The sequence below is a fragment of the Lactuca sativa genome, chromosome 5, assembly GCF_002870075.4.
Source record: "Lactuca sativa cultivar Salinas chromosome 5, Lsat_Salinas_v11, whole genome shotgun sequence".
NCBI classification, from domain to species: Eukaryota; Viridiplantae; Streptophyta; class Magnoliopsida; order Asterales; family Asteraceae; genus Lactuca; species Lactuca sativa.
The window spans coordinates 43,421,418-43,449,293 of record NC_056627.2 but is presented as its reverse complement, the minus strand read 5'-3'; the positions used below and the strand labels follow the sequence as shown (position 1 = coordinate 43,449,293).

The window sequence follows — 27,876 nt, the reverse complement described above, 5'->3', positions numbered from 1 at the left end:
TGAAATGTAGCCTCATGCCCAGTTCCTCATGGAGCTTCTACCAAAATCGGGAAGTGAACCGAACATATCAGTCTGAAACAATGGATATCAGAACCCCATGACGAGCAACAATCTCTCGAACATACGCATCGGCCAAATTTTCGGCCGAAGATCTCTCCCGGATGGCCAAAAAGTGGGCACTCTTGGTCAAGCGATCCACGATGATCCATATAACATCAAAGCCCTTAGCCGTCTTCGACAACTTGGTGACAAAATCCATGGTGATCTGTTCCCACTTACACATGCAGCTTCATTCCTGAACAAACCACATGAAATTCCTTGAGGAATATATGTGGGTCTTCGTTTTCCAAACCTCCGAATGTGGGAAGAAGGTGAATCACCTCAAATTTGAGTTGGAACTTCTGGGCTTCTGGAAAAGTAATGCAAAGGGGATGCTGGTTGACCTCTTGAGTGACCTTCTCTCTAAGAGTCTTTTCTACCTCGTCTCCACTCATATCTGATTCTTCAAACTCAGTTTCTAAAGAATCCGTGGGTTCGCATTTAACGGAAGAGGGTGGGGAATATATTTTATAAGGGCTACTTTGAGGAGAAGATGGGGGTACTTTTGAAAAACACACATCTGATTTGTAACATCGTAACTTTTCAAATAAATTTTCATTTAAAATAGCATAATTCTCATAACACATTTCTCAAAGATCTCATTTCTTTAATTTACAAATTGCAACTCCATAATTGTATGATTAAAATCCAAGATCCTTAAAACATAACTCTCTCACTGGTGTGTACAATCAAGCTGGTGCCTTCCCGTGGTCCTGAGAAAAACCTGAAACACATAACACATAACACGGTAAGCACGAAGCTTACTGAGTTCCCCAAAATACCACACACAGCTCTTTAGCCACTCGAGGCTATAACATAGTAAGACCCTCCGGTTAACGTGTCTCAGTGGGACCCTCCGATCCCACTACTCTGATGGACCCTCCGGTCCTAACTCTGTAAGCTCAGAATAATACACATCATAAATCACAAAGAAATAATGTAGGATATCACAATACACAATATAAGCACATAAGATCCTCTGGTAATACAACTCGGACTACCACACTAGGTAAGTATAGTGAAAAGACTCACCTCGAAAGCAAGTGAGCAAATAACCTCATACTCGAATCTCGAACTAGCCTCCGCCTAACATAAAGGATGAATATCTCTAATTAATACTCTTTTCACGAATCTAGTAAAACGAAGGCTATTCTTTCTCTCTCTAACTCTTGAGGTGGAGAAAATACCATTTTACCCCTCCATAGTCTCCATTACTCATGTTTGACCAAACCCTAAAGTCAATAAAACTCAAACTCGAGTCAACAGTCCATGTTTGACTTGACTCGCCAAGTGCACCTATGTGACTCGTCGAGTCCGCTCGTTTCCTTAGATGTCTCGTGGAGGTCTAGCTCAGCTCATCGATTTGACCCCCAACTCGTCAAGTTATCGCATGATCAAGCTCATCGGGACAAACCCTTTCCGACTCGTCGAGTCAGGCCATGGACTCGGTGAGTACCTTCGATCTGATTTCTCATTCAGACAATTTAAGGCAGACCTATCACATTAAACACTAGATCTACCATCCTAAGGCTCGATTGTCACATAAAGCTTCGATCTTTACACTCATGCATGGTGGTTTTGCTCCAATCTACCAATACATGTTCTCATAAGGTGTTAAACACCATACTCCTCATATTGATGAATAAAGTTGGGACTTTTGGGCTCTAGGGACCTCACAAGGTCCAGATCTAAGGTTTAAACATCTAGATAACATAGTATTCTCAAAGTCCCTAATAATATGTGATGAAAACCCTAACTTCTCAACTCGTGAGATCTAACCAAGAAAAGGGGAAAGATTCAAGCTTTTTACCTTCCTCTTGAAGCTCTGGATGAAATGGCCTGAACCCTCATAACTCTTTCTTGTTTCCTGCTGAATATACTCCTCTTCCTCCTCAAAGATGCACTAAAATACTTCAAGGTTAGCTTGAAGACTCTCTTAGCTCACTACACTAGTTTAGGGTTTCACACAGAAGGGTTAGGCAGCTGGTGAGGTAGAAATGGGGGCATAAGTTCCCTTATATAGGCCCCAACCCTGGGAAATTAGGGTTTATCTGCCAGCACCTTCTCAGCGAGTCGACTCTCTGACTCGTCGAGTCCATTCATTAATCCCACATGGACAACTCGACTCTACTCGGCGAGTTGGACTCACAACTCGTCGAGTCACTCCATAATCTCAAAATTAAACACATAACAATAATATACCTGAAAGTCCAGATGTTACAATTCTCCCCCACTTGAATTAGATTTCTCCCTCGAAATCGCTCATCAACAACACATAGATCAAACCCAATAACCCGAAAAGCACCACCGAAAGGATCTCATACCACACAACTATTTTCCTCCCTGAACACTTGAATCTAAACAGGAACTCCCATACCCGGAAAAGGACATACCCTTCTGCTACTATGATACCCCTCCCGACTCTCCAGAATCTGGAAACTCTAGGGGTCTGACTCACTGCCAGACCGCCCTATCAAGATATCACCATGCTATTCACTCCTCGAATAATAGACCTTGATAACTCACCGCCCCTCTGATTCTCTTGTTGCGACTGATAGAAACAAGTCAATGCCCAAAAATTGGCTACCGAAAACTCATACCAGACATATTAAACAATCCATATCATACTCCAAGGAATAAAAGGATCACATTACTCCATAGACTTATCCACTGTACTGCAATCAAAACCCATCTGAACAATGAACTCTCAACACCCTGTCCTCAGACACAAGAATATGAGCATGCTTGCTCAAAAGTAACCTCTGATATCTAACAATCATAACCCCCAACTCCTTTCTTAAATATCCCTTTCAACACTAAGCACTAGGTCATTTCCTGACCCAACAGTTGAACCTCCAAAGGTTACCCATTGCATACCCCAAAACGTCTCACTGACTTCCTTCTCACACTAATTATCTCGTCCCAGTGTGACACACAAGTCAAGAAGTTTGCTTTACCCCAATCGGATACTACAACCCCAACTAAAATCGTCTTACCCTCGACCTCTGTCGCCTACTACTCATTAGCTCTATATGTCTCACGGTCCTTTCCATACAAGTGAACTAACCCACACAGGTCTAATACATCAGATGACATACAATACCCCTCAAAATGGAACCCACCTCTAAGTCCGGAATCTCATTTCGCCTTCTCAATACACCACTAGATCCAACTCAAACTCAAGATTCTGGCCCGACATAGAATTGGAACCACTCCTTTCCAATCTGATACTCAACTCGTGCCCACGATTCGCGAATTTATGCCCACACCATCTCCCAAATTCCTTCCATTTACGATAATCCCTCCTAAACCCGCGATACAACAATCCTCGTCCGACACGGAGAACCCAGTCTCGCCCCTGGTCCGGCAACCAGGTTCTAAAAGACTCAAGTGGTAAGGCTACCCAAGACTAATAACTCCTCTTTGTTCTACTCTGACTAGAGACTACTACAACTCCCCGTAGATTCACAACACTTCTCTCTTGCTCTCTGGCTAGTGAAATCTACGGTTTCCCCCGCAGTTCCACAATACTCTCTTGTTGGCCAATGAAAACTACGACCCCTCATAGTTTCACAACGATCTCCCTCTGACCAGTGAAAGTTACAACCTTGTAGTTTCATAATGCTCGCTCCTTGTTTGGGGCATACTATGGCTCCCCGCAGTATCACCACGCCCTCTCGCTGACTGGTGAATACTACGGCTCCTCACAGTATCACCACACTCACTCGCACTAACTCATGGATGCTACAGCTCCCCGTAGCCTTACAAAACTTTCTCTTACCACCCCACGATCTCATCCTCAAGTCGACGCCACATTGCGTTCACTAACTCATGCTCCGCGGACCAGCATATATAGGTGCACACACCCATCCAAAATAAGGCATCACTACTCCCGACGGCAACCACCTTGACAAAAATCCTTTTCTCACTACAATTCACATTTTTATATAATCCTGCTTGATGTCAAATAATTGAAGGGCTCCCACTGGAACCATAGATACTTGATACTGATGGGTTTTGGCCATATGAACATTCCTATGTGCACATGCAAACCCTAATGCTTGGATCTAGGTTTCTCTAATTAAACATGCATTGGATCCAAGACTTCTAATGACTAATGGAGTATAAGAACAATACAAAATCAGAATTAGAAGCATACCTTGAAACACTTGTTTGATCTTCTAGTTCTTGGAGCTTTAGAGTCACAAATGTCACTCCTCTAATGGCTTACAAACACCAACTAGCAAGAGGATGATTTGAGAGAGAGGAGAGGGAAGAAATCGGCCAGGGTTTCTTTGCTTTAGTAGAGGTGCTGATTTCCCTTGCCCCAAGGGTCTATTTATACTTGTAAGGCTCCTAGGGTTTCACCCTTAAACCCTAGTTGGATAATCTTTTACTCAAAGCAATCCAAATCCTTTCCAAGATAAGCCCTTGGACGATTTGTGGCTTATCCTAAGCCCTAGAAATCGTCCAACCCTATCCAAGAAGGATTTACATCCCAAAGTGTAACTATCAAACAATTGACAGTTTATACCCTCTTATTTAATTAATCTCTTTAAGTCACCAAATTAATTATAATTAATTTATGACTTATATTAATCAAATAAAAATATTATTATTCCTTATATTATTCTCATAATATATTAATAATATTTATTCTCTCATAATAAATCATCCTGTCAAGTTGCTATGGTGAAGGCAACCTAAAAGGATCATGCACAATCGGGTCAAATACTTGCCTAATATAGTTGTAGCCTTAGACACTATTCCAACAGTCTCCCACTTGGATAAGTTTAGTAACTATATGCACAAGTACAATTCGATTTGCAATCGTAGCTCTCAAGGACGCTGTCAAACTCTGATCTAATCAATCTTTTCCTTTAGATAAGGGATCGTATAGTCCTCTGTTAGATATCATGCTGACAATTCTATGGAATAATTAGTCTAGCATTTTGGTTTCTCGATCTCCGATTCATTTGACATAGAACTTGATCGAACACATCAATTCAGTTCTGACCGGGCTCGACACATAAGTCAAATTAAATCATCGAGCGGCCGAGATATCGCTTTTACCCTCTTGGGATAAAAGCAACAGATAAACTTCAACTTATATGCATTTACTTATTCATTAATCAACTATACACAACAATGCATTTTATTACACCGAGTTACTGATGCGTTTTCGCATTATCAATGTACAACCAATTAACAAATAACAAACCATATATCTAGGTTTTAAGACTATATGATATTATCGTCTTGCGATCACCCTTTTATATCATATTGCATAAGGTGAGTCCAGCAAGCGCGGGTTTGTTCCAATGCTCAAAACCAGTTCATAAGCACTCACGAACGTTGCAACAACCTTTTGCTATGTCTAAAACCATTTAGACAATCTACACACCGATTCATGACAATCTTCATTCATATCTACTTCCAACATATGAACGATTGTGGACAATTTGAATAATTCGATTATTCTTAATAAACTCAATTATTTTGGAAGTCAAAACATGCAAAAAATGAAACAATAGTTAAACAATTAACACAAGACAGTAACATTACTCATAAATAACACTCCTTTATTTAATCATCAAATGTTAATTACATTTATCTATTACACGTTTCTACTACTATCTAATCTATGCTAATATCATCCTTCAGCCCAATACTCCTAGCATGCTGCAAGTGCTTAACCCTACTCAGTCCCTTCGTAAGCGGATCTGCTGGGTTATCTTCTGATGATATCCTCTTCACTACGAGTTGTCCTTCTTCTACACGATGTCTAATAAAGTGATATTTTCTGTCGACATGTCGTGATCTACCATGATCTCTCGGTTCCTTGGTCAAGGCAACCGCTCCTTCATTATTACAAAAAATTTCCATGGGCTCCTTTATGGCAGGTACAGCTCCAAGATCACTGATGAAGTTCTTCAACCATATTGCCTCCTTCGACGCTTCGCTCGCTGCAATGTACTCTGATTCGCACGTTGAATCAGCTATGGTTTCCTGCTTGGAACTTTTCCAAGTCACTGCTCCTCCTATTAAGGTAAAGACCCATCCCGACTGCGAACGGTAGTTGTCCCTGTCGGTCTGAAAGCTGGCGTCACTATACCCTCGCACCTTCAAGTCATCACTCCCTCCGAGGACTAAGAACTATTCCTTCGTCCTACGAAGGTACTTAAGGATATTCTTAACCGCAATCCAATGGGCTCTGCCAGGGTTCCCTTGATATCTGCTAACCATGCTCAAAGCAAAGGCTACAGCAGGGTGAGTACAAGTCATAGCATACATGATTGAGCCAACTGCGGAAGCGTATGGTACTTGGCTCATTTATGCTATTTCAGCTTCGGTACTCGGACTTTGAGTCTTACTCAACTTGGCATTACTTTGTATCGGTAATTCTCCCTTCTTTGAGTTTTCCATACTAAAACGTTTTAGTACCTTCTCTATGTAAGTGTTCTGACTAAGTCCTATTAGTCTCCTACTTCTCTCTCTTACTATCCTTATTCCCAAAATATAAGAAGCCTCTCCGAGGTCCTTCATAGCGAAGAACTTCCCGAGCCAGGACTTAACCTCCCACTGGCTTTGACATATACACACGATTCATCTTCGCTTCGTACAAATCCAAACTCTTTGACTTTCTCATCGAAGCAAAGATTCCACTGCGAGATGCTTGCTTAAGTCCATAAATGGACTTCTCAAGCTTACACACTCTATTCGGATGCTTCGGATCCACAAACCCCTCTGGCTGAGCCATGTAAACATGCTCAGCCAACTTCCCATTAAGGAAAGCGGTCTTGACATCCATTTGCCAAATCTCATAATCATGAAATGTGGCAATTGCTAGCATCACTCTAATAGATTTTATCTTCGCAACTGGTGAGAAGGTCTCATCATAGTCAACTCCTGAAGTTTGAGTAAAGCCCTTCGCAACCAATCGCACCTTATACGTGTGTACTTTTCCATCCACGTCGGTCTTCTTCTTGAAGATCCATTTGCACCCAATGCTCTTACGTCCGGGCACATTATCAACCAAATTCCAAACTTGGTTATCATACATGGATTGGATCTCGCTATCCATCGCCTCTTTCCATTTCGCAGACTCCGGGCCTGCCATGGCTTCCTTATAGCTATTAGGTTCATCAAGGTTTATTAGTGTACCATCACTAATGTACGTGTCCCCTTGAGATAATCATGGAATTCAAGACTTAGGTACTCTCCTCCTCGATCGGATCGAAGCATCTTGATTTTCCTGCCCAATTGATTCTCCACTTCATTCTTGAACTCTTTGAACTTTTCAAAAGTTTCTGACTTTTTCTTGATTAAGTAGATATACCCATATCTACTATAGTCATCGGTAACAGTCACATAGAAGCGGTTCCCATCCTTTGTGGTTGATCTAAACGGTCCACATACATCGGTATGTATTAGGTCCAATAGACCCTCACCCCTTTCAAACGTACTTGTGAAGGGTGACTTAGTGATCTTTCCAAGTAAACAAGACTCGCATGTGTCATCTTCCCTAAGGTCGAATGACTCCAACACTCCATCCTTTTGGAGTTGGGCTATACGCTTCTTGTTGACATGTCCAAGACGACAATGCCACAAGGATGATCTATCCATACTATTGGAAGAATCCATGCATAAAACATCATTTCCTAAGTTATCTACAATCATAACGGTTTCATAAATTCCATTACATGGTATAGCTTCAAAATAAAAGACACCATTTAGATAAGCCAAAATAGAACCATTCTTATTATTAAAAGAAAATCTAAAACCTTGTCTAAACAAACCATGAAATGAAATGATGTTTTTAGCCATTTATGGCGAATAGCAACAATTGTTCAAATCTAAAGATAAACCATTCCTAAGCACTAAAGAATATACTCCAATCTTGGTCACAGGCAATGATCTTCTGTTCCCCATGATTAGATTTATTCTTCCATGCTCCACATCCTTATTTCTTCTTAGTCCCTGCACATTAGAACAAATGTGGTAACCACAACCGGTATCAAGAACGCAAGAAATAGCATGAGATGAATCGTTAGATTTAATTGTGTATATACCTGCGAAAGACGGCTTGATCTTTCCTTCCTTGATGGCTTGCAGGTACTCTGGGTAGCTTCTCTTCCAATGTCCTATCTTGTGGCAGTGGTGGCACTCTGCCTCCTTTGGGTTAGGGCAAGGTTTAGCAGGATCAACTTTGGTCCCACTAGAAGAGGCACCATCTCGCGACTTAACCTTGCGATGGTTCTTAGATGAAGCCTTCCTCTTCTTTCCCCTTCCTTGTCCAATAGCCAGCACAGGAGCAACGGGTGGATCGGGAGTTGGTGCAACAGACTTGTCCTTGAAGTTGCTCTCAGCGACCCTCAAGAGACCTTGGAGCTTGCTTAGGGTGACCTCTTTTTTATTCATGTGGTAGGTCATCCTAAATTGATTGTAACTTGGAGGCAAAGAGTGAAGCACCATGTCGATCGCCAAGTCTTCCTCAAAGTCAACAATCAACTTGCGAAGACGGTCGACATACCTTTGCATCTTTTGCAGGTGCACGATAAGAGACTCTCCATGACCCATTTTAGCGGAAATCATGTTAGTGAAAATCTCATAACGCTCTTGTCTCGCGTTTTGGTGGTATCTCTCCAACAAGTCTTGGTGCATCTCGTACGGGTACATGTCCTCATAGGACTTTTGGAATTCGGAGTTCATAGTGGCTATCATGATGCAATGTACCTTCGTTGCATCACGCTCGTGAGTTTCAAAAGCGGTCATTTCAGCCGGAGTAGCGATTTCAGGGTTGATTTTATCGAGCTTCTCATCGAGGACATACTCATTGTCCTCATAGCGAGCAATAGTGCGAATGTATCTTATCCATTCGCTAAAGTTCGTCCCATCGAAAGTGACCTTTTGACAAAGGCTCATCAATGTGAATGAACTAGCAACAACGTTGTTTGCGTTTGACATCTACAAATAGAAAGGACAAAGATAGATTAGAATATGAATCCCTAATTATCACCTAATAAGAAAATTAGGGCTAGGATCCAACAACAATATTTACATATTAGAAAAGGGATACCGTAATCTAACATGCAAACAATTTGAAGGTAAGTGAATGACGATTCACTAATTCTCCATCACGAAAACATAACTTTAAGTTCTAAATTTATTGAGAATTCCTAGGTCTAGATGAGATTCATTGAAACTTTTCAATGGCATGTTTAAATCTCGATATGCCCCTCTTGTTTGTGACTGGGATACCGAGGATCACAAAGCAGGTGTGAATTACCATGCAAATTTACATGGTGCCTTCATTGTAATGATCACCTATTCGATGTGCCGGTAAACCACACATGCTCCATCGAACTATGATAAACAATGAATCACCCTTTGCCACCTTTGCTTAGAACCAATTAGTGTGCCGGTAAACCACACACGCTCCACTAACTTCTTAGCAAGGGTGCAAAGTGTAATTTCATGGGATTGCATCAATTCTCTTTTCCTAAAGTAACTAAGATTGGGAAATTTTGAAAAACATGTAGTTACTTTGTATTTCATATTATACTTTTAATGAGAGATGAGGTTGCCCTATCCTACCCGTTCGGCTAACGACCCTCCACCGATCAAGCAAGCGGTGGGTGTGAGTGTACACCCATTAAGCGCCATTTTATAGGCAGCAACCTTATACCCACCTTATAGACCGGCTTCGTGAATGAGGCCTACTAACGGTAAGACTAGCATTTTAGTTATACATATATATATATATATATATATATATATACATATTAATCTTGTAATATTATATTAGTATAGGGTTGGATTTTAAACTTGTAAAATTCTAGGCTTTGAAATTTAAATTGTATAAATTAAACTTTTAATCATAAAACATAAATTTTAAAACTTGAGGGAAAGTTTTAAACATTTAAAACATGGAGGATCAAATAACAAACAATCTTAATTAACAATTAATTCCATAATTATCCATATTTGATTTATTTAATGATATCTTGCAAAATAATTTACCAATTTAATCAAAATAATTAATTAATTATCACATAAGGAAATTAAATATTTTATTAATTGATAAATATCTTTAATTAGATCAAGATTATAGTCATATATATCAAGAAATTGGATTAGGGTTGATCTAATATGATAAAGGCAAGTTTCCATAAGATAAATATCAAAAAATCCTGATTTTGGCCCTTCCTGACGCTCTGACTCGTCGAGTTCCCAACTGGACTCGTCGAGTCAGGCTAACTCGTCGAGTCCACCATGGGACTCGTCGAGTTCATGAGATTGAACCACAAAATTCGAATTTTGCAAGCAAGAAACAAATAATCATGCATCAATTTAATAGAAACCAATCTAGGCTCTGATACCACTGATGGGTTTTGGCCATATGAACATTCCTATGTGCACATGCAAACCATAATGCTTGGATCTAGGTTTCTCTAATTAAACATGCATTGGATCCAAAACTTCTAATGACTAGTGGAGTATAAGAACAATACAAAATCAGAATTAGAAGCATACCTTGAAACACTTGTTTGATCTTCTAGTTCTTGGAGCTTTAGAGTCACAAATGTCACTCCTCTAATGGCTTAAAAACACCAACTAGCAAGAGGATGATTTGAGAGAGAGGAGAGGGAAGAAATCGGCCAGGTTTTCTTTGCTTTAGCAGAGGTGCCGATTTCCCTTGCCCCAAGGGTCTATTTATACTTGTAAGGCTCCTAGGGTTTCACCCTTAAACCCTAGTTGGATAATCTTTTACTCAAAGCAATCCAAATCCTTTCCAAGATAAGCCCTTGGACGATTTGTGGCTTATCCTAAGCCCTAGAAATCGTCCAACCCTATCCAAGAAGGATTTACATCCCAAAGTGTAACTATCAAACAATTGACAGTTTATACCCTCTTATTTAATTAATCTCTTTAAGTCACCAAATTAATTCTAATTAATTTATGACTTTTATTAATCAAATAACAATATTATTATTCCTTATATTATTCTCATAATATATTAATAATATTTATTCTCTCATAATAAATCATCCTGTCAAGTTGCTATGGTGAAGGCAACCCAAAAGGACCATGCACAATCGGGTCAAATACTTGCCTAATATAGTTGCAGCCTTAGACACTATTCCAACAGATACACCACTTGCCCTCTCAAACTCAAGACTCAATATACTCTGAAATTTAGGACACCATACTCGGATACCTTGGTACACCATCATAGAACCTCACAATGTCTTGCCTTAATCACTGATCTCATACTTACAACATCATACTTAGACACCGCAATGTACCCTCTCAGAATCTCACAACTGATCTTCTTCTCGCATAACTTGTAATTTCAGAATATTCCCATCTCACAAATTGAAACCTGGAGGAATCGTCAATAACTGAAAACATGTTGACAAAAATCCGAAGCTCCACCCTTCACTGATCACCACCCATATGAACTACTCACACCGACTCTGAGATTGGTTGACAAATCAACTACTGTCCCTTCAGGAGTATAAATCACAATCTATACTTATACCCATAAATCTCAGCTATTGCACCCTGAACTCAGCGACCCAACCGCTTCGAACTCAACAATTGCAATCCCGAAAAATCCCTAGCCATAATAAATTCTCTGGCCAATGGCCACATGCCGTGGGTTCTCTCATCCTTCCTTAAACACATACCCTTACATCACCCCGCCTTGCACCTTGCCTCACTCACCATTAATCCAGGTCTCATGTGTCCGCAACACGAATCTCCATATCCAGTTCTCTAATCTCACTTTGAACGGATCGCCGATCCTCTCAATAGAATACTCAGTTCTCCCCTACTCAGGGTTCGAACCATCACCAATTGGCATACCAACAATCTACTCCATAGACTGTTTCACTAGGTATATCACACTTGACTCTTGGAACGTACCATATAATTACTTCAATGATCTTCCCAATGGAACCAAGTAACTGCAAATATCCCATAACACGGACAAGAATATCAGAATCCTCCCAACGTGACTGTCTCTAGTCATCTCGAAGCCTCATACCGATATAGCGTCGGATACCCCAACTGTTCTTAATTAATACTGACTCTCGGTCTGGAAATAATGCACTTAACACACACTTCGTCTCTGACTCCTTGACTAGCCTACCATCGTGGGAATCATCATAAAGCAAGAGACCCCACTCTCACAGTTGGTACACAACGAAGACAACGAGGGCCACCACCCCGATATACTCCTCTTAACCACTTGAAACCTGCCAATAACAGTATGCCTCCCCAAAACACACCTCCTTATTCTCTTCCATCATAGACCCACAAATGAATTTCTTATGGTATAAGAAATACCTCGCAACAACATACTGCCCAGAATATTCTGATGAAAAAGGTTGCAACCCTATACTACCCCACAGGGTTTTCCCCCATACTCTGAAAACCAGAAGCTCGTCATCTCTTTTGCTTCTCCCAGGAAATGGGGACAACGCAACTCCTGCCATAGAAGTTGACACCTCATCTTCCAGTCGATTGCTCAACTCAGACCGCGATCCTTCAATAAGCATAATCTCTACTCATCCATGAGTCTTGCCACTCCAACTGGCATCTCACTAAAATCTCTCGGTAACTAACTCAATATCCCCTCAAGGCATGCTCCATTGAGACCCGTACATCATGGTCCTCTGGCCCCACACTCTATAACATTTGATCTCAGTCTAATCAATCATAACGGGATAACCGGTAAAACCAGAAGCACTAGCCACCACAAATCATGGTACTCAAACCATGTGATCACCTCTCGATTTGTTGCGTATCATGGTACCCAAACCATGTTATCTCCTCTCAATCTGCTACGAATCATGGTACACGAACCATGTTATCTCCTCTCAATCTGCTACGAATCATGGTACCCGAACCATGTTATCTCCTCTCAATCTACTACTTAGAACCTCTGGAATTCTCCCTGTTTCGAGTACGGGTCCTCTGCTTTCTATAGTATGGGCCCATACTACATGCCACATCTACCCACACTTTCCACACGGATTGTCCCAGATTTCCTAAGTAGCTGCTCAACCTTCTCGATCACCAACCCCATTAAACCTGGTCACTCCCCAACGAATACTCTCCTCTATCAGCTGACTCATCTAATTAAGGTCACTCCCTAGGCTCTTCCTAGGTTCTCACATATCTCTTCCATCAGCTGCTGAAGAACTCCTTATGATGCCAATCATCTACCTCCTAAATATTGTCATATTCACTTAGTAGCTGAGTCCCATCATCAAGAGTTCCACAAAGCATGAAGCAAGCAACATTCGGGCATCAAATAATCTCCACCAGCACGTAAAACTGCTCTAGGTTACAACTCTATTTGCTCTACTCACACTCAAAAGGTATCACCGAACTCAAGCAACCCTACCTCTTGCAGGTATCTAACTACTCCCTCAGTAGGCTCCTCCAATGCTCATCTAGGTATCTCTCCTATATTACTCTCTACTCAAAGCTCTCTCTAAAAGATTCATGCTGGATACTCTTACTCCGCACATACTCAAAGCATATCACATACAACAACAATTCCTAGGCTAAGGCAACTCTAGCCCTAACATATGAAATACCTAGCCTATCATCTAGCATGCATCACCAATATCTCAATAATAACTCATAACAAAAATAAGTAAGGGTATTTTGGGAAATCACCGTTCGGGCTCTGGCTGATTGCACACACTGCTCCTTCTCGATTTCTCTTAGAAACTTTTTCTCATTTTAGAAAAATCATTTCTTTTTAAATTTTTTCAGCAATCCCCAATTTGAGTCCAGATATACCTGAAGGTGCATCCGAATCCTTCAAACCAAGGCTCTGATACCAACTTGTAACACCGTAAATTTTCAAATAAATTTTCATTTAAAATCACATAATTCTCATAACACATTTCATAAAGATCTCATTTATTTAATTTACAAATCGCAACTCCATAATTGTTTGATTAAAATCCAGGATCCTCAAAACATAACTCTCTCACTGGTGTGTACAATCAAGCCGGTGCCTTCCCGTGATCCTGAGAAACACCTGAAACACATAACACATAACATGGTAAACACGAAGCTTACCGAGTTCCCCAAAATACCACACACAGATCTTTAGCCACTCGAGGCTATAACATAGTAAGACCCTCCGGTTAACGTTTCTCAGTGGGACCCTTCGGTCTCACTACTCTGATGGACCCTTCGGTCTTAACTATATAAGCTTAGAATAATACACATCATAAATCACAAAGAAATAATGTAGGATATCACAATACACAATATAAGCACATAAGATCCTCTGGTAACACAACTCGGACTACCACACTAGGTAAGTATAGTGAAAAGACTCACCTTGAAAGCAAATGAGCAACTAACCTCATACTTGAATCTCGAACTAGCCTCCGCCTAACACAAAGGATGAATATCTCTAATTAATACTCTTTTCATGAATCTAGTAACCTGAAGGCTATTCTTTCTCTCTCTAACTCTTGAGGTGGATAAAATACCATTTTACCCCTCCATAGTCTCCATTACTCATGTTTGACCAAACCCTAATGTCAACAAAACTCAAACTCGAGTCAACAGTCCATGTTTGACCTGACTCGCCGAGTGCACCTATGTGACTCATCGAGTCCACTCATTTCCTCAAAAGTCTCGCGGAGGTCCAGCTCAGCTCATCGAGTTGACCCCCAACTCGCCGAGTTATTGCATGATCAAGCGCATTGGGACAAACCCTTTCCGACTCGTCGAGTCAGGCCATGGACTTGGTGAGTCCCTTCGATCTGATTTCTCATTCAGACAATTTAAGGCAGATCTATCACATTAAACGCTAGATCTACCATCGTAAGGCTCGATTATCACGTAAAGCTTCGATCTTTACACTCATGCATGGTGGTTTTGCTCTAATCTACCAATACATGTTCTCATAAGGTGTTAAACACCATACTCCTCACATGGATGAATAAAGTTGGGACTTTTGGGCTCTAGGGACCTCTCAAGGTCCAGATCTAAGGTTTAAACCTCTAGATAACATAGTATTCTTGAAGTCCTAAATAATATGTGATGAAAACCCTAACTTCTCAACTCGTGAGATCTAACCAAGAAAAGGGGAAAGATTCAAGCTTTTTACCTTCCTCTTGAAGCTCTGGATGAAATGGCCTGAACCCTAACAACTCTTTCTTGTTTCCTGCTAAATATACTCCTCTTCCTCCTCAAAGATGCACTAAAATCCTTCAAGGTTAGCTTGAAGACTCTCTTAGCTCACTACACTCGTTTAGGGTTTCATACAGAAGGGTTAGGCAGCTGGTGAGGCAGAAATGGGGGCATAAGTTCCCTTATACAGGCCCCAACCCCGAGAAATTAGGGTTTCTCTGCCAGCACCTACTCGGCGAGTCGGCTCTCTGACTCGTCGAATCCATTCATTAATCCCACGCGGACAACTCGACTCTACTCGACCAATTGGACTCACAACTCGTCCTATCACTCCATAATCTCAAAATTAAGCACATAACAATAATATACCTTAAAGTCTAGATGTTACATAATTTGTTCCACAAGAAAGTGCGTTGTGGTGTGGAGGCTTCTGGGGGTATGGAGGATGATGAACCAAAGAGACCAGCTGATCGTTTCTTTCTTGTTGCTTGTTTCTTCAGTATCCTTGCAATTCTTTTGATTTATAGATCAAAAGCTAAAGGTGTACCTGAACGAAAAATTATTGGCATAAACCTATTAGAAAGCACCGTGTCCCTGGCAACATTGGCAATTTGTTAACATGCTGTCGTGCATGTATTAAGCAAATAAATTTATCACCGTTGTTGCATTAAAAATATAGCATAGGGAAACAGGGTTGAATACTGAGGGATACAACCTAAAAATCATTGCCTTTTTGCATCAGGCACATCCTAGTCAGACAGAAATATAAGGGGGGATTTAAAATTTAACTAAAAACTAAAAATGCAGTGATATTAAAATTAAACGAAAAATCAACATTAAAAACGATTTCAGTCCTACTACGACTTTCTTAATCGTGCAACTATCCCATATCTGATTATTTGAGATGTATTCTATCTAAGCTGGTACTGAGAAAAACTAACAAGCTCTAGTATAACCTATTTTTACCTAAACCAGTTAATCAAAACAATCTCTTTGAATTAACCCTAACATTTTACTGTTCAATTAAATAAGATCTTAATTAAATCTGAAAAATTTCATTAAAATTTCATTAAGTTCTTTGTAAAATTCCCAGCAATACCCAATACTTCTCACAAGCTCGGAAGCGTAAAGATATGATTTTTACAGTTTATACCAGAGTTAAATCCAAAAACGGAACCAATCTGATACTTGTTACTTTTACCATTTGACAAGAACAATTACAGATTCTATTAACTGGTTAACTGGAATGATAAAACCCTAGCTAGGTGGTCAGACTAAGAAAAATTAAATTCAAACATTAATTAAGCTCAAAACTGAAAAATCTAGATAGAAACACAAAACGAAAATCAGATCTGAAAGCTAATCACGTGAAAAGTACTAGTTTATGCAGAACTGAAAACTAAAGTTTAACCAGACATGGCCAAAAACAAAATCAAACCAGATAAAAGAAACATTTACTGATTAATCTAGATAAACTAAATGGATGAGATGACTCGTAGCCTTCAGATCTCCGAAAGTCGCTGAAAGAATTCAAAAATCGTCTTCAGAAGTGGTTTTCTTCGTTTGGAATCGTCCAACCCTTACAACTGATTATGATGGTTGTATTTATACTCAAGATGGAAGCTTCCGAAACAAGAATATGCAAACGTATGATTGCATCTATTAAGGTTGTGATCGCAAGCTTTCAATAAAACGCGTCACATGCCTTTTTAATGAAGTAGGATGCTTTTTTGGGCTTTTTTTTTGGGAAAGTTGCGATCGCATATAGGTAAGTTGTGATCACATGTATATAGGTTGTGATCGCATGTTTTGAGTTTTTACTCCTAGATGAATTTTTGGCACTAAAAAGCCTCGAAGACAAGTTACGATCGCATAAAGGCACCATGCGATCGCATGGACAAGATTTGTGATCACATGTTTTTCCTAAGAAGTCCGAAATTTCGTCTACTTTTCAAAACATTTTGAATAGCTTTGATCGGAGTTACGGTTCATGAGATATGGTTAAAGTATTGACAGGGGGTCAAAGCTGCCAGCAACATCCTTTAGCTTCACATTGCAGATTCTATCTTCATGTGATCAATTCGATCAAATGTTTATTGACCAAAAAATATTCCAAACATTTCTCATAATCCTTCATAAGTTCCAAACTCCATTTTAATATCCAAACGCGCATCCAAGTGCTCCGAAAGCACTGCTCCACTCGAACTATCTGAAATTGACATAAAAACATGAACAGTACGGGAATTCTAACGAAATAAATGAGCTGGAGATTATTTAAATAAATGACATGCAAATGTACAAAATATGATGCTAAATGATAATAAAAAATACCCTATAAGATGCATGAAATGGCATCTAACGGTCATTTTTGAGTGATATTTGAGTTTAAATTCTCAACCCTAACCTTACCCATTAAATTTTCTTGTTGTGTCGTGTCAACCTATTTATTTAAACGGGTTGAAATATTTTACCCAAACCTGTTTATTTCATGTCGAGTTCGTTTCAATTCAAGTTTTTCCACCTCTACATATGAGTAGGGACCGCCTCTGGGGTGCACAATTTTGCTTTCATTACAATCAGACTGGCCATAAAAAGGCTAATTGTCCAAGATTGTCAGGAGGGGTAGTGGTGGCACCTGCACCAACCACCTTGAGGATTACTGATGGCCACAAGTGCAAGGCAGAGATACATGTGGTGAAGAGAATGACATTTTAGTTGACTACTGATGAGGCTCGAGCAACACTAGATGTGGTTACCGGTACATGATTTTATCATATCTTTTATTGTTTTCTTTATTTATGTTTCTGTCATTTCTGATCTTGTATTTGGACTTTCTTAGTCAATGTTATGACTGCTCATGTTATGTTTGACTCATGTGCTACCCGATACTTTGTATCTCTTGTGCCTAACAAGAAGTTTAATGATGCTCTTGGGATTCTAGATTATCTGTTGGAGTGCCTCCCGATGTTAAGTAAGGTGCGCATTGTTTGGGAATTCCCCGATGTGTTTCCTTAGGACTTGCTAGGAGTGCCTCCTGAGAGGCAGGTGGAATTTTGGATTGATTTAGTTCCTGGTGCCGCCCCGATAGCCAAAGCACCGTATCGTTTGGCACCACTGGAGATGCAGGAGTTGTCTACATAGCTTCTGGAGCTGCTAGACAAACGGTTTATTTGAGTGAGTAGTTCACCATGGGGAGCATCGATCCTGTTCATGAAAAAGAAGGACGGTTCACACAGGATGTGTATTGACCATCGGGAGTTGAATAAGCTAACGGTGAAGAACCATTACCCACTTCCAAGGATCGAAGACTTATTCGACCAACTTTAGGGTGCATCTTGGTTTTCCAAGATTGATTTGTGATTAGGCTACCATCATATGAGGTCCATGGATGATGATGTGCAGAAGACGAACTTCAAGACTTGTTATGGTCATTACAAGTTCGTGTTGATTCAATTTAGGCTCACCAACGCACTAGCAACGTTCATAGATCTCATGAACTGGGTTTGTAGACCGATGTTGGATCGGTCGGTGATCGTGTTTATTGGTGATACCTTGGTTTACTCCAACACCAAGGAGCAACACGAAGATAATCTATGAGAGATATTAGAGACCCAAAGGAGAGAGAGGTGTATGCTAAATTCTCTAAATGTTAGTTTTGGTTGCACGAGGTGTAGTTCTTGGGGCACATTGTCAACCAAAAGGGTATATTTTTCGATCCATCCATGATCGAGGCTGTGATGCGATGGGAGGTTATGAGAACCCCATTTAAGATTTGCATTTTTCTAGGTCTCACAGGGTATTATCCCAGATTTATCCATCATTTCTCTAAGATTGTTGTGCCATTAACCTGCTTGACGAAAAAGAATGTTACTTTTCGGTGGGGGCGCATTCAACAGTTGGCTTTTGAGACATTAAGGTAGAGATTATGCGAGGCCCCGATTCTCATGCTTCCCGAGGGCATGAATGATTTTGTGGTTTATTATGATGCCTCTATCTCGGGTTTTGGAGCCGCTCTCTTGCAGAGAGGACATGTGAATGCTTACGCTTTGAGGCAACTGAAGCCTCATGAGGCGAATTACCCTACGCATGATTTAGAGTTGGGGCAGGTAGTCTTTGCCCAATATTTGGAGGCACTATCTGTATGATTTTAGGTGTACTATCTACACTAACCATAAGAGCTTGAGGTACCTGATGGATTAGCCGAATTTAAATATGAGGTAGCGGAGATGGGTTGAAGTGGTAAAGGATTACTATTGTGAGATCCTATACCACCCCATTAAGGCCAATTTTGTGGCCGATTCCCTGAGTCGTATATTTAGTAGTGAGTGCACCCATCGGTGATATGTGCATGAGGATGGTTATTATTCTGCCTCTGTTTTATATGATCAAGAAGGCTTAGGTGGAAAAATTGAAAAAGGAAAATTAGAATGCAGAGAGGATCAAGGGACAAATTCCTTTATTTGTCAAAGATGGTCGAGGCTTGTTGACTCAGTGTGGCAAAGTTTGGGTTCCGACTACTGGTGGGGTGAGATAAACAATGTTAGAAGAGGCTCATAAGTCAATTTTTTCGATCCACCCAGGGGCCACGAAGATGTAAGGGGGGTATGAAGTCAAGCTATTGGCGGCCCTGTATGAAAAGATAGATAGCATGGTTTGTAGAACAGTTCCTGAATTGTCAGAAAATTATGGCCAAACACCAGAGGCCTCACGACAAGATGCAACCGTTACCCATTCCCATGTGGAAATAGGAAGACATCACCATGAATTTTATTACAAAGCTTCCAAGGACAACGTGTGGAGTTAATTCTATCTGGTTCATTGTTGATAGATTGACCAAGAGTGCTCACCTCATACCGATTTCTGAGAGTATATCCGCTGAGAAGTTGGCTAACATTTACATTCGGGAGTTAGTGGTTCGGCACGGGGTGACATTTTCAATGGTGTCGAACCGGGATGTTCAATTCACCTCTAGGTTTTGGAGGAAGTTTCACAAAGATTTGGGTACTCAGCTGCATTTCGGTACAAGATACCACCCCCCAGAGTGATGGACAGAGTTAGCGGGATTCAGACGCTCGAAGATATGCTCCAGATGTACATGTTAGATTTTGGCGGGAGTTGGGATACATACCTTCCACCAGTTGAGTTCTCCTTCAACAACAGTTATCATGCCAGTATTGATTGACCACCCTTTGCTATGTTGTATGGAAGGAGGTATAGGACCCCAGTTTGTTAGGGTGAGGTCGGGCATCGGATCATGGGGAGTAATGAAGTGGTGCTCAGGACCACTGAACTGATACAACAAGTGTGTGACTGGTTACAAGTCGCACAAAGCCGACAAAAGATTTATGCAGACCGGCGATGTTCAGACCTCGAGTTTCAGGTGGGGAATTTGGTGCTTTTGAAGATATCACCTTAGAAATGTGTTATCTAGTTTGGAAGCGGGGTAAGTTGGGCCCCGGGTTTAGTGGTCCCTTCAGGATTACCGCCCGGGTGTGAAATGTTGCATACCGGATGGATTTGCTTGATGAACTCAGTCAGACCCATAACTATTTCCATGTCTCTTAGTTGTGAAAGTGTGTAGCTGATGATTATGTGGTGATTCATTTGGATGATATTCAGGTCGATGAGCGCTTGAATTATATGGAGAGGCCGATTGCAATTCTCGACATAAAGATCAAGGCTCTGCGCAAAAAAGTGGTGAACCTGGTGAATGTGCAATGGCAACACCAGAAGGGGTCTGAGTGGACATGGGAGCCTGAGGATGAGATGGGGGAGCAATACCCTTTCTTGTTTGCAACAACAGACTTTGAGGATAAAGTCTGATTCAATTGGGGGAGAGTTGTAACACCCGTTTCTAGGTATTTTTCATTTTCAACCCAAAAGTTTATTTCATTGAAAATTAGATCCTTACGCTGGGCATACGTGGAGTGTACGCCGGGGTGAGCCTTTTAATGGATCGCATGTTGTGATGAGTATGTTGAACATAAACAAGGAGTACATTGGGCATACTCGAGCATGTCCCAAAACCCTAAAAACTGAGGTTGTGACCCCTATTTAAGGTCATTAATTCCGCTTAGACCTCCTGATAATCAACCCCATCTCTCTTAGACCTCATCTCGAAACCCTAATTCTTGTGTGTGAGTTTTGAAGCTTTTTAGTGATATTTTGATGTTCTTGATGGTAGAGGAAGTTCTTTTGAGTTGTGGAGTTGCACTCAAACTCTTGGATCCAAAATTTACACACCTTTGTGATGGGTTTTGAGCACTACAATATTCCTTTGGTGTACATGTAAACCTAATGCTTTGGATCTAGATTTTTCTCAAGTTATACATGCAAATTATTATCCAAAGCATGAACCCTAATCTAGCATACAAATTTCAAAATTTATAACTAAAACAAAGCTAGATGAATACCTTTTCCTTGTAGCTTGTAAATTTTGACCTTCCAGAGCTTAGTGCCTCAAGTTGTGCACCTCTAATGAGTCACAAACACCAAGCAGCAATTGGAAGAATATCAGAGAGAGAGAGAGAGAGTGAGAGAGGGAGAGAGTGAGGGTGAGGCTCTAAAAATCGATTAGGGTTCTTTTTCTTAATACATAGGCCAATTTCAAGGAGCTAAGGGGTTCCGTATATAGCTGAGCTGCTAGGGTTCCATGTAAAACCCTAATCTGATTTCTTAAGCCTTAAGAAATCTAGTAGATCCTTCCAGAGGGCCCCCTTTGGAAGAAATCTATGTGGGCTACACATAGAATTTCGTCCACCCCTTCCTAGGGATCCATAAGCCCAACTTGCAACCATCATATAATTGCAATATCAGTCCCTGTAATTTAATTAGTCTGTTTTGACCACCAAATTAATTCCAAATTAATTTCTGATCAATACTAATTAAATAATATGATTTTTAAATCAATATATTATTCTTATAATATATTAACAAATCACAATTAACCTCTTTCTCCATAATTCATCCTATCAAATTGCTATGGTGAAGGCAACCTAAAAGGACTGATATTGCCATATTAATACCTATTTTTAGGCAATATTTAAGTACATTTTTATTAATAAGTTGATAATATGTTTAAAATAATGGTACTTATGACTTTAAATTGTATTTTCAGTCAATTAAAAGGATTTTTGAAGAGAGGGACCAAAAGTGACAATATGTAGAACATGGGAGACTTGGAAGACAAGAAATGAATAAATCCACGAAAGATACTAAATCCACGAAGTGGCAAAGTCGGCCACGACGTGGCATGAGAATTCTAGAAGATAAAGATCGCGATTTGGAGGAATCCTTGCCCGGTACGGATAACTTGGAGCCCACGACGTGGCCTGGATAGCCATGACGTGACGCGGGATTTTTGAGTCTATTTAAGTATTATTGATCATTATGAAAGAGCAACTTTTTGGCTGAAGAAAGGAGTTCCGGAAGGCGATTTGGAGCGAAAGAAAGGTTCTGGAAAAAGGTTTTCAACACCAAAAAGAGTAACGGTCTATATTTTAGTTAATTAAGAACATGTTTTCTATTACTTTAATTTGTGTTAGTTTGTTAGTTGCTATGATGAGCAGCTGAATCTAGCTACTCTTGTTTAGCTAGATGAAGCTTCTAACTTATAAATAGCTCAATTTTTATGGATTAAGTTTAGTTGGTAAAAGTGCTTGTGTTTGATTTGTATTACCTAGCATGCTTATGTTTGTTTCTCTAATTGCTTAATTGCATGTTCTGTGTAGCTTAGTGACCATTAACTGCATGAACTTGTTTACCTAATGATTTAGTGAACATTGAATTGTTAGAGCTAGGATTGACCAATCTTAGTTAGTAATTAGAGTAAATAAGCTTAGCTGTGCTAGAGAATGTGAATTGTGACTATAATTGCGTTTATATAACAAATCTTACATAGCATATTTACATTCATAATTAGTTCTGTGTTTAATTGTGTGTGAACATACATGGTTTGACATGAATTAGTTAATTATTGGTAAAGTTAGAACTAAATTACTAATATAACTAAAACCAACTAGATTATCCATAAACATTAGCTAGCCATAAGAAAGAATTGGATTCAACCTAAACAAGAGTGTGTTTTTACTTATTGAATTTGGATTAAAGTTCTTCTGATCTTGTAAAATCAGATAAAAGCCCTTTTAAACTTGTTAATAATTAGGTTAAAATCAGATAAAAGCCCTTTTAAACTTGTTAATAATCAGATAAAAGCCCTTTTACACTGCCTATACGTGCATAGTTAGTTTAAGTTTGTTAGGCTATAAATATTAAAATTAGTGGGTACTTTTGTGCACATCAAGTTTTTGGTGCCGTTGCCGGGGAACGGCTTAGTTTTTAGCTTATTTATTTGCATTAAAATAATCGATCATTCTTGTGGAGTAAAAAACCAAAAAAAGTTAATTTTTCAGCAAAGTATAATTTTTCTTTCAGTCACAGAGTCCACGACGTGGCTAGATACGTGCCACGACGTGGAAATCTAGAACACTAGATTTTTTAGTTGTTAGTTAGTTTTTCTTATTTTAGTTCAGTTTTACATTTTTTTTAGTTTAGCAAGTTGAAGGAGTTCATGACCAGAGGCTCAAACACACCCTTGGTGCCACCACTTGAAGATCCCGAGTCTGCAATTCACAAGAAAAAGACGCCCTTACAAGAATTGAAGTCAGCGTTTTCAAGGAAGTCAGGAAAGAAGACAGGAGAGTCAAGTTCATCCGCGAGGCACAAGAGCAATTTTGAGCACTTGGATCAAACACCCGTCCAAACCGAGTCCGAATACGATACCGAGCCGGAATTTGAAGAACACACAAGCAAACCCGAGAACGAGCCAAGGAACAAGATGGCAGCAATTGAAGAGATTTCCATGGGAGCTTACAAGAAGCGAATCCGAGAAGATATGGGTCCCGGTTTAGTCCAACCCGCAATACCTGCCACTGCGACATTCGAGTTGAAGGGGCACATATTGACTGCACTGAAGGATATCCCAGTTTTTGGGAAAGATCATGAGGATGCTTTTAAGCATCTAGATGAAGTCAATGACATTGCAGATTACTTCAATGTCCCAAATGTCAAAAGAAACACAGTCTTGCTTAAGATGCTTCCCATCACTTTCAAAGGAGCTGCTAAGGAGTGGTTAAAAGCACTTCCACTGGGTACTATAACCACTTGGGCTCAAATGCGTGAGCAATTCCTGGACCAGTTTTGCCCGCCATCCAAGATAGCCAATCTCAAGAAGGCAATAGCCAACTTTGAGCAACAGCCAGGGGAGTCATTATACGAAGCATGAGAGCGGTACAAGGGCTTGCTCAGAAATTGCCCTCAGCATGATCTAAATGTGCAACAAGAGATGTCAATCTTCTATGATGGGGTCAACGTTATGACGAGACAACTCCTTGATTCTCAAGAACCTTTGACAAAGAAAAATCCAAGGGAGGTTAAGGAGCTGATTGAAGAATTCGTGAAGCACTCTCGCGAATACCACAACCCTAGGCAAGATGGAGTCAAAGACGGTGGAGGAACCCAAACTGAAGAAATAGCAGCTGTAATGGCCATGATGAATAATTTGGATCGAAGAATAACACAAATGGACCAGTCAATACATGCCATAAGAGTGGGTACTTTTGTGCACATCAAGTTTTTGGCGCCGTTGCCGGGGACTGCAATTTAGATGAGTTTGGGAACAGAAAAGCCCAAGTGTGCTACTCTAGTTGGGATAAGTTTGATGAGGACTGGAGGAAACCGAAGAAGGAGTGGCTGCCATATCAAGAGTATAAGAAGCAAAAAGAAGAGAAGTTTAGGCAGACAGGTCGAGGCTTTTATCAAAAGGAGCAGCCACCAGCCGAGAAGAAACCCGATCTAGAGACCATTTTGATGAAGTTTATGGAAGCTTCGTAAAAGAGACACGATGCCACTGATTCTGCTATTATGGAACAACAAACTTTAATAAAGAATCAACAAGCCTCCATCGATAACCTTGAAGTACAATTTGGTCAACTAGCCACTCTGGTTCATGAAAAATTGTCCCCGAAGAATCCCGAAGTAAAGACCCAATCTCATGTAATGGCCATCGATACTGAAGAAGAAGCAATCTATGAGTTCCTGGAGGCATTGGATGAAGAACCACAACAGCCCGATCCAAAACCAAAGAAGCCAAAGTTCGAAAGTGAAAGGGTTGCTGAAACAGCTTCGCCACGATGTGGCACTCCTCTGGCCACGACGTGGCCCATGTCTGATCAAAAAGTCTTTGAACCCGTTTCGGTTTATTAGCCGCCTTTGCCATTTCCACCCCGAGCTGCACTTAGTCTACTGGAGAAGGAGCATATAGAATTTGTCAAGCATGTGAAGGGGATCCCGATCAATACTCCCTTTGTCGAGTCCTTATCCAAAATTCTCGAGCATCAGAAATTACTGCAAGATTTGATAGACACTCGCGAGCAATTAAAGAAGCAGTCTAAGGTGGTTCTACGTGAACAAAGCTCAAAAGCCAAGTTGGGAGAGACACCAGAGAAGATGGGGGATCCTTGACGCCTCACTCTTCCGTGTGAGTTTGGTAATAAAATGAAGGTTAATGCTTTAGCCGATTCAGGGGCTAGCATTAATTTGATGCCTTTTTCATTTTATAAAAAATTGGAAATTCAGAAGATGAAGGCTGCAAAAACGACGATTCACATGGCGAACCGTTCAGTACACAACCCCGGGGCATAGTGGAGGATAGTTTGGTGAAAATTGGAAAATTTGTTTTTCCAATAGATTTTGTAGTGATGGATATGAAGGAAGACCCCGATGTCCCAATTATCCTTGGTCGTCCATTTCTTAACACTGCTGGAGCTCTTGTTGATATTCGTTAGTGTAAACTCACTTTGAGGGTTGGAGATGAACAAGAAGTTTTTGGAATACAAGATGACTTCCAAGAGGATCATGTTCAAGAAGAGGTGTTCACAATTAACAAAGACAATGAACTAGAAGAACTGGAAAAGCTTATAGAAGAAGAGATCAAGACAGTTCATCAAGTTAAAAGAATAAAACCGAGGGCATCTGTTGCATTTTTGGTTGAAGTCATAGCTTACAAGAGTCCGCCTTCTTGGGTGAGCAAAGAGGATGAGGAAATGACAAGTGATGAAGAGGAGGTCACTTCAAGGGTGACAAAGTCGATGGTGAAAGAGGAGGAGGATGCTATAGAGTGCAAGGAAGAAGCTAAGGGCACAAAACGCAAGCTTGAAGAAGAGGTCAAAGCTAAAAAGCAGAATTCAAAGAAGGCATATAAAAGGCGACTTCAAGCTTATAAGAGGCGATTCAAGGAACAAAAGATTTTAGTGGTGGACTCTTCAGAAGATTCAACGTAGAAGGCACGGAGTCCAGCTCAAGACTCCAAGAAAAAGAAGTGCTTATCGGGAAGCAACCCGAGCTTGGTTTGCATTTTCTTTTCTTTTAATTTTTGAGTTTCTTTTTTTTTTTTTTTAATTAGGAAAGATATCAACTCACCGTCTAATAACTAATACTTAGTAAAGAATTAGATGTGGGGAGCTTTAATTAATAAATAAAATGCAAGGTAGTTAGTTAAAATGTGTGATTTTACAAAATTTTGCGATCAGGCATATGCCACGTCGTGGTCTGATAGAGCCACGTCGTGGTAAAAGGTATAATCACGGGATCAAATGAAAATTTCAAAGTCCACGACGTGGCAAAGCCAGCCACGACGTGGCATATAAAAAGTCACAGGGGGGACCATTTCTTTAAAACCCTTTGACCGCACACCCGACTTACCCAAACTATACTGTAATCTGACTAGGTACACTGCCTATAAGTGCATAGTTAGTTTCAGTTTGTTAAGTTATAAATATTAAAATTAGTGGGTACTTTTGTGCACATCAAGGACCGTGCTACTATCGGGTCAAGTACCAACCAATTATATTTATGGGCTTAGACACCTAATCCAATTGTCTCCCACTTGGATAAGTCTGATAACTATACCTGCAAGTACAAATTCAAAATCTGATTAGCAATAGTATCTCTCAAAAACCACTGTCGAACTCTAACCTAGTAAACGACGCGTCCTTTAGATAAGGGATTATATAATCCTCCGTTCTACAAGATATCGTGTGGACAATGACACGAAAGATAATCATTCTCAATGTCCAACAGTTTGTTTCCCGACTTCTGATTTGTTTGACATAGAACTTAATTGAACACATCAATTTAGTCTTGACCGGTCCCGACACATAAGTCAACACAAACTCATCGAGGGGCCCAAGATATCGCTTTTACCCTCTTAGGATAAAAGGAACACATAAACTTTGACTTATATGCTTCTACTATTTACTCATTAAATTGTACACAACAACACATTTTATAACATCAAGTTACTGATGAGTTTACGCATTATCAATGCACAACCAACTCGTAAACAACAACTTATATATCTCGGTTTGAAGATTATACAATATTATCGTATTACAATCACTTGTGATAAATTCCATGAAGTGATTCAAATGAGCTTGGATTTAATCCAACACTCAAATCTTCTTTCAAGAGCACTCATCAACGTTGCAGTAAACCTTTGCTATATCTAAACACTTAGACAATCTACAAACCAATTCATGACAGTCT

At 40.1% G+C, this 27,876-nt stretch overlaps 1 non-coding gene across 1 annotated transcript; it reads right to left on the bottom strand.

The window, feature by feature from the left end:
* Positions 1–24,493: 24,493 nt before the first annotated feature.
* Positions 24,494–24,600, bottom strand: LOC111897425 (small nucleolar RNA R71). Its single transcript, XR_002852248.1, has one exon. It is a non-coding gene; the product is annotated as a small nucleolar RNA R71 (small nucleolar RNA).
* Between the last annotated feature and the right edge of the window lie 3,276 nt (positions 24,601–27,876).